Consider the following 9076-nt stretch of genomic DNA (forward strand, 5'->3'; position numbering starts at 1 on the left):
CTTGGGAGCCTACAGGACACATGAGAGCACGCATCGGGGTCCAGCTGCCACTGCCAGAGGTTACCCCAAAGGAGCAAAGAGCTGGGTGGGCTCAGCCTCCCCAGGTGCTGCATTCACCGAGGCGGGCAGGAGAAGACGCTCAGGTTATCACCTCTTTTGGCCAAACAGCAAGGGCAAGCCGGATGGGTTACTCGGTGGTGACAGCCTCCAGGGCTCAACCCAGGCATGCAGGAAGGAACTGCACAACTGACTCGTGGAAAACCAGCTTTGGGGAAGGACGGGGAAAATCACCTCTTTCGCCACGTGTTTTGACCACCAGATATTTCCCTCTTCCTCAAACAATTCCAGGACTTGGTCACACTGAAGGAGGCTATCCCAGAGAGCAGGAAATCGGTCTACCTGCAGGACCAAGAAGTCAGAGGTTTGAAAATGCTTCTTCTTACCAGACAGCAAGCAAAGCCAAGCTTAAAAAACTGGAAAACTTCCAGAAATTTTTAAAAAATCCCCCTGCAATTCTTGCAAGAGGTGGCCCCAGCAGCACGTCCAGGCCGGGGCGAGTCTGCACAGCACCCTCTGCAGCGCAGGATTGCTCCTCACCCCACGCGCCCCGGCTGCTCCGCTCTCCCGGAGCTGGCACTCTGCCCCCATCACCTCAAGTACCGTATCGCCCGCCGGGGGAAAGCACGCTACAAAGCTACCAGCTGCCTCCTGTGACCCGTCGTGAAGAGGAAACCTATAAAACATCATTCTTGCCAGGAACAGCATCACCTATCATTTCAATTATGATTCATTGCTGGGGGAGGAGAAGCGGGGAGGTGAGGAGAGAATCGGTGTTTGCCTTCACATTTACCGCAATTTGTTTCCTCTCCATTTATCCTGCTGCACTGTAATGGCACAAGTATCACATCTGAGCAACACCAAGCAAAAAAATTTGGGAGGAACAGCAGCTCGGGGGATAGCAAAGGCTGCTCTTCCTTAAGAGGGCTCTGCTTGAAGGTAACCTATTTCGTTAAGGAGACAGGAAGTTCACAGTCTCTTCACGCTCCACAGCGGGGAGACGTGAAGAGCTTTAGGTTGGCGCAGCCTCGAGCGCCGGCGGTGGTAGTAGGAGTGGAAAGTGCGATGAGCAGGGCAGCGGATGCCAGAGCATCCAGAGCCACTTACCGGCGACTGCTCTCGGCAGCAGAGGGAACACACACCTCAGCACATCCTGCGTGCTGCTAGGACGGTGTTTCTTAGCCACCCTTCCCTCTCACCATGCCCACCGTCCTGCGTTTGCCTTTCCTCTGGTGTCTCTGTTGTATCAAGAAAAGGCACTCAGCCACCCAGCACCCTCAGACTCCCTGCTGCAAATGCCGGGATCGGCTGGCCGGGTCGCAGACATGCGGGTGCCGGCAGCACGGTGGTCGCTTTTGCTGAGACACCGTGGTCTTGCCTCCGAGCACAGGCAGGACATGCTAAACCCAGTATTACCCCTGCAGCGAGATGAAAGAGGGGAAATGGGAATTTCAGTAAGAAAGAGGTGGGAGGGAAGAAGAAACGGAAGGACAGGCAGACCAGCATAGCACTGGGCAGAAGTGGCGTGCTTCGTACACCACCACTGGGCATCAGGGTTTTCATCACTAGGCTGAATCTGAAACGTGGTGGAAGTATCATTGCTTCACCATTTCAAAACAGTGGCTGTTTTTGCAGACTGCACCATGTTCCACGATTTCAAACACACACCTGAAATGCATTTCTCAGTTGAGAAAAGAGGAGTCACTAATGACACTGGAGAAGAAAAAAATATAAACCTACTTTTTCAGAAATTCAAGCCACACACTGTCTCTCACACTTTGGGAAAGTGGTGTACCACAAATGCACGAAAAACCATTTCAATTATTTCTACTCTATTTGCACAAGGACTCTTGATGCTGATGTTAGAATGAACACCATCGCCTAGTTTATTCCAGCAGAATTACTGCATGGAAACCAGGACTCTCACAGAAGATTTCCGGGGGCGGGGAGGGGAAGGGAAAGGCCACAATAAAGTTCATCAGGTGTGTAAGCGTAAAGCACTTAACAACTAACATAGAGGGGCTTCAGAGTGGAGAAAGGATGCACCTTGGCCATTTGCAAGTCAACAGCAGCCATTCAAATTCAACACACTGTCTTTTTTTAAAAAATATCATTTCCTACTTAGATTTATTTTTCCTTTAATAACACAGTTTAGCATTTCAGAGTTTTGCATTCTACACTCTTACACACTGTCCTTGTTTATTAGCATTTAAACACAAAAAGACATAGCAAGACCTCCAAACACAAATAAATACAAAAACACAATATACAATAAACTGAAATACAACATAGAATAATGCTCTTGGGAAATTAAGACATGTTGCTAATTCCTTTTTTTATTATTATTTTAACAACATGGTTATTGCTGAGCAATAAATTATACATTTTAAAGTTGTTTTTCCCCCTAAAAGAAAAGGACGAGAACCACTGGTTACCAGATCACTTGCACTGTATCCTTACAGCTATTCATAATTAAGACAGGCAGAATATACACAATCAAATGAGGTTGGCCTTCTTTGGTCTTTGTTTTTGATCATAAAACTGAACACAAGTGTACCGTTCACTGAAGAGTATGAGATTAAAGAAATGGATACACAAGTTTCAAACACATTAATTTGTACATCATTCTGGATCACTGATGTCTTTTCCATAGATATTTCTTACAGAATTTCTTGGAAACAAATGTCAGCTTTAGTTTTCCTGATTATTACGTTGTTCCATGCATCTTAAAGGTTATCCTACTTGTCTAAGAGAAATGGACCTACATTTAGCCCATCATCTCCTAATGGGTATTTTTCATAGCTCTCTAGTCACCACTAAATCATTGGAGTTTTATACCTTGTAGAAAAAAATCCTGAACTTCCCCATTGTCTTTTTTTTTTTTCTATAAAACTGAAAAAAAAACCCCAAAACCCAAACAACAGCTATAAGAAAAACAAAATAGGTAGATCACATGATGCATCAGCAACGATGGAAGCTTGTACCTTCCCATTCCACAAGTACAGATTATACAACTCTCTGCCAGTGATGCAGGTCATAGTTGGAAGATGTGTCCTTTCAGATGCGAGCTATATTCAAATCCAAAGCTCAGAACACTATGCAAGAAAATGACCTTTACGAATGATAATGCTGGTTTATCTCAGTAACCCTTAGACAGAGTCAAATTTTATCACTACGCATCGCACTGCCAGCAATGGAGCGTGTGAACACCGGCATTGCTAAGAAGTTAAAAAGTCCTTGCAGAACTGGCAACCAAATTAAAAGCTTAGTTCCAAAGGACCAAAAACACAAACACCACGTAGAGACAACAAACCCTTCCCTAAACGGGTAGGTTAGTAAGCCACAGAGTTGGGATCCAGATTTGAATTCCAAATCAAGTCTGGGATGTTTGGATCCAGGATTTTGGTTCAGGTGCTTCTCTGTGAAATTTAGAACTTATTTGAACCCTAAGGAACTAATCCTAACTTGGAGGGAAAAAACCTAAACAAACACAGCCTAGTATCTACACTAAGATCATGAAATGGAAGACAGAAGCTGCAGTCTTGACCATAAATTAGAAGAGAAATAGGAATAGTCAGATCCCTTACGTGTTGTATCTCTACTCTTCTAAATCTTAAGAGGATGTCCCTGAATTAGCAGTCCAAAGTTTTACACAACCTTCCTTTCTGGTGCTTCTCAGTAAAGGCCTGGATTAAGAGGCAGGAAAGAACAATTAAGCCCTCCATATTTTGGTTTGAAGAGAAAGGGAAAAAAGCCCCATGAGAAAGAAATGGTCAGTCATACTACAGGCTGGTAGAACAAAGACTAATCCACTTTACTTTAAAATGGTACGTTTTCCTCAGTTAAGAGGAGATGAGACTTGTTTGTTGGGTGATTCTGAACAAACAGAGCAGGACACACATTTGCTGCTGTTATTCACACCAACACATTGGGCTGGCCTTCCACTCTGCAGGCTGCGTAAAGCACCGCCGAGGAGTAAGCAACCTCTGGGCTACCATACACGTACAACCCCAAATCACGACAGCTTGTATGTTTAATTCTAGCCCTTACTGTCCTGATGTGGGTCTTTAAGGTATGCTAACTTGTTTTTCGGTCCCTTTAAAGGGACAAATGTATTAAAAGAGTAAAACCTAATGATGTGAAGATAACACTAGGGAACGGGAACCTCTCATTCAGTCCTGGCTCCAGGAGATTCCTTTCGTGACTCTGGGCGAGTCACTACACACCTCATCCTTGATTTCCTTCTTCCAGAAAAGACAAATAGCACTTGCTATAAGAACATGTTTGCAGATGCAAAGTGCTTACTATGTTGTACATAGTACTAAAAACTCTCAGACAGACTGAATTCCTGAACCAATTGTTTTCATTGTAGTAGCTATGATTTCTAGGTCAACCAGAACACAGAGGTACGACTGAACAGGACAGGAATTCCAGGAAGAGGTCCAGCTCCTTTTTATTAACTTTTGTTCCCAAATTAAAGGACAGAATTTGCAATTAACAAGTTGCCCATCACTGTTTGTTTAAAATACAGGAATCGTCAAATTAGCGGAGTGTGAGGAAGGACATGAGTCCTAGATGACATGCCAAGGTCTTCAAAAAGGCTAAACAGTTTGTTTGCTATATACAGGTCATCAAACCTGGAAGATGTGAATCCAAAGTTTGCCCTTAGCCAAGATCCTCCCTTAGCAGCAGCAAGTTATATTTGCACCACTTGATCAAGTATAACTTGGAGGAAAGGGTTTTGTTTCATCACTTCTACGTAAAGAAAAGACTTTGCATATATATGTGCATGCATGTCTGTGTGTATATGTATGTACCTACACACGTACGAGTAATTTACAGAGCAAAAACTAAGAGATTAGGTATGCAACCCAAGAATTTTTCCCCCTCACCTATTTGTATATTTGCATAGTTAAATCATATCAAGGCATCAATACTGCAGTCACATTTTTCACTCTTCTGCGGTGCAGCCAACTTTTCTTGTCACTCCCTACACAATTCTCTGTCTTGGACCAAACAGCACCAGTGTTTTAAAAATAAAACAAAACAACGGAAACCCTGCATTGTTGGTGAAATGCCTATCCCACGTGATGGAATACACATACAAATAGGTGGTAGCTTTTAAACTCCATCTCAACGAGCCATAATCTGGCAAGCAGAGAAACACGAGTGATACAATCACAACCTAACATTCATGGGTTCAACACTTAACTTACAACTAACACAAATCTCTATTATCTTCGCTTTGAGAAATTCACCAGGCACAGAAACAGGCACGTATCTTCAACTTTCCTTTTCCAAGTAGGAAAACCCACGGGAAAAGGAGATAAACTGTATTTCATATTTATAAGAAAGCTAGCATGTTACCCACAACATTTTTTTTTTCTCATCAAAATTATGCCACCCATCATCCCCTTCTCCTATTGCACATTCTCTTTGTGAAGAACAACATTTACAGTACAAGGCTGAAACCAACATTGCATATTGTAAGTCAGCAGTTGAAGGTGTACCATGTAGACAGTAACTGAAACAAGACCCCTTTAATTAGATCAGAGAAGTAATGCAGACATGGTCATGCATCATAATCGCAGGTTGGTCTTTAGACACCCGAATAGTTTCATCCTGTTTAGAATTCAAGACTTTCTGGGCAACAGATGCACTCACCCTGTGCTGAGGAGTGTACAAAAAGGGCAACATCCAGATTGTCACACACTGGAATCTCCCTAGAGAAAGCTGGAAACGGAAGAGACTTGTACGTAACTTGGAGTGTCATTGTTAAGAAAGAATACCAGCAAGAGACTTCAGTTGTGCGCTGCTAGGAGTTACTAAGCAGAGGGAAAAAAGGTTCCGTTGCAGAAACTCTGTTCAAAGTAATACAAATACTCTGGGACCCCCTGCAACAATGGCACACCACAGGAGTTAGCTGGGATTCAAGAGTATATGTGGGGGCAGACTGTTGCCCCATGAATCACTTTCAACATAGAGTCCCGAGAAAACTTTGGATATCTGGGTCAGGAACATTTAGAAAAAAGGATAAAGGGCATTTCAATGATGAGAGAAAAAGATAGATAATTTAAAGTGTTGAGTAAAGCACCAGGTGTCTTTTCCTTTCAATTTAGAGAATATACAGTGGCCTTGTTTTCACAAAATGCTACATACTCCTTGCTGGAAAGCAGAGGAAACCGATTTCTATGTACACAGTAAGAACTCTACCGAGATGGCCTGTGAGTTCTGCGGAGAAAGTGTTACAGTCAAGGCTTCAGGTATTCCACAGCAGGCGGTGTTTACGTTTGTGTAGCAAGATCCTGGATTTCACAGTACGCAGGGTTGGCAAACTGGAAATTCTCTGGCAGCTTCATGTAGTTTTAAAAAATAAGTGCAGTAGGCCTCCATTTTATTAACTGTGATAAAAAGCATATATGCAAAAATATTTTTATATCGATAGCACATTACTGCATTATAAAAGCTGCCCAAGTGAAGCTGAAGATTCTGGCAGCTGGTGCTTTTGGCACTTGGGAGATGTGGAAAGCAGCATAGAGATCTGTGAAATACAACAGTGACTGATGTTTCTGCTACAGTGATCGGCATTAATATAGTTAGCAGTGTTCATATTTAAACTTCTCTATGAAGTTTCTGAGTCAATATCCCACTAAGAGGAGATATTCAGATCTCTTAAAGCTACTAGTTTAGGCTGTGTGCAGACTCAGGAAGACTTCCCTACTAGTTTACACTTTTCATATGTTTCAAAGTCCTCTTTCAATCACAAAGGCTGGAAACACTTTTTTCCTCCTCTTTTAAAGAGCCTGGATTTAAAGCGCAATTCTGTCACGAGAGTTGGAAACTGTAGTCACAAATCTGCAGAATATGCTGGGCCCTGCTTATACTAGAAATCTCCAAGTCCCAGATTGAAACAGGATATAAACTGTTTTGAGATGGCCAAACGGTTTCGTTTAAGTTTACAAGACATGCATTAGCAATGGGAGGAGAGTCCTTTGGACATTTCCACTTGGGAATCCTGTTTTCAGTAAAATTCTGTGATGCACAAACACAAAAGCTCAGCTGCCTACATTCACAATTATTAAAATGACACAAGTGGAGCGAACCTTCGCCCTGAAGCGTAAGTGATGGGTTTGCTTATGCAGCCTGCATAAAACTGCAAGTGCCATGTAATTATATCTAGAGATATAAATGCGGGTATATCTATAGATATTTATCTCTTGTGCAGAACGTCCTCCTTCCGTGCCAGAAATTAAATGCTAGCACGTGCCTCCATATTTGAGCTTGCACCTGTTGACAGCTATGTACCATAAAGGGAGTACAGTACCTGGACAATGGAAGGCAAGAAAAGGAAGACAAGTTGCTGCTGACGGTCGAGACAGTCAGCAGCAAGCAGTATTCTAGCAGGTGCCTGGAAAACCCATGAAGACCACTTAGCATGCATTGTATATTCTTAAATACTTCTTGCAGGCACTGTGTGTGAAGGCACAGCCAAAAAAGACAGCGGCAAAGACAAGCTGAAATACAAAGGCATGAATTCAACGGCACCTTAGACAAAAGTTGTGACTATGCCTTGAAAAGCAGAAAACCTGACGTTAAAGGCTGAGATGCAACGTTTTCTTTCAAGCCCACAAAGGCTAAAAAACACAGCGGTGCAAGTCCGCTCTGCCTAAGCAGTTCTTGGATTTTTAAAAAGCACCACAGTCAGGCTACGTCTCTAGACTTGCTTGTCACAGGCGATTAAATAGAAGCAGATGAACACAGCAGGTTGCAATCAGCATGTTGCAGGGCTAGCAAATGCTTTCCACTACAGTACAGGCTGTTATAAGAAAGAAGCCCGTGCATTCCCCATTAGGATGCTTGTCTACTATGAAAAGCTGTCATGAGCATATACATTCACAGCCCCACAGAGTTCTCGGGTGGGTCCGTTTCAAGTGATGCCACCATACAACCACTGGCATTAGAGGAAAAATGTCGCCTGCCTTCACAGTGGCCATGGAGACTGTCTAGTCCAAGCTCCATAGGAGCACTGAGCATAACGTTTTGGCACCTGAATAAGATGGATTCCACCATGGCCAAGTCATAGAAGCTCCAGAAGCCAAAGAAACTTCTATTTTGTACATTGCAAGGTACCTAAGGGCTCTGAAGACAAGGCTAAACATTATGCCTGAAGTCCAATTAAACTACCATTTCAGATATCAGAATTAATCTGAATAAAAAGCTATGGTTTATAAGCAGCACAGCACATCTAAGGCACATGTATGCATGCAAGCTACCATCACTGTATTAAGACATTGCTGATTTGTCCTTAAGAAGCAATGGCTGCTAGTACAGAACAAACATATAGGCTTTTTTCAGCACTAATCCTCCTCCCCAATACTGAAAATACTATATACTGCTGACAGCATAATGTGCAACATATATAGCTTGATTGGAAAGCATGGGGCAGAACTTTAAAAAATGTACAGGATTCCGTTTAGAACTCCAAAGTTCAACAAATGCCCTATTTTAGGGTGAAAACAATTATAAATCTGATAATGATGCACAGCATCCATGAGTGATTTTTCCTTAATTTTGAAATAGTGTCATTAACTACGACATATATTGTAGGTTTACATTTCTAAAGAGAAATAACAGAATTGAATATTTTTTTTTCCTATCACAAGTGATAACCAGTGTGTGGTATCTTCTATTTTTCTTCCAAGAAATATCAGTCTATCAACAGTTTTAAAATAAAATGTTTTCTGTAACAATAGAACTTTAAATAAAAATATGATTTTGATTCAGATACTTTTGAGAAGACATGGATACTTTTCCAAGATCTTCTGACAAAGTAATTATTAAAACAGAGACCAGATGAGGCCTTAAAAAGACAATATACTATATTTCAGACAAGATTGCACCTCAGTTTTTCAAATAATATCATAATTGCAACATTACTTCATCATTTCTTCTTTTAACATGCTGACAATTTCCAGCTAGCCCACGTGTGAAGGGTTTTTTTTGTTTTTGTATTCTAGCT

This window comes from Phaethon aethereus (genome assembly GCF_964289735.1).
Source record: "Phaethon aethereus genome assembly, chromosome: 5".
NCBI classification, from domain to species: Eukaryota; Metazoa; Chordata; class Aves; order Phaethontiformes; family Phaethontidae; genus Phaethon; species Phaethon aethereus.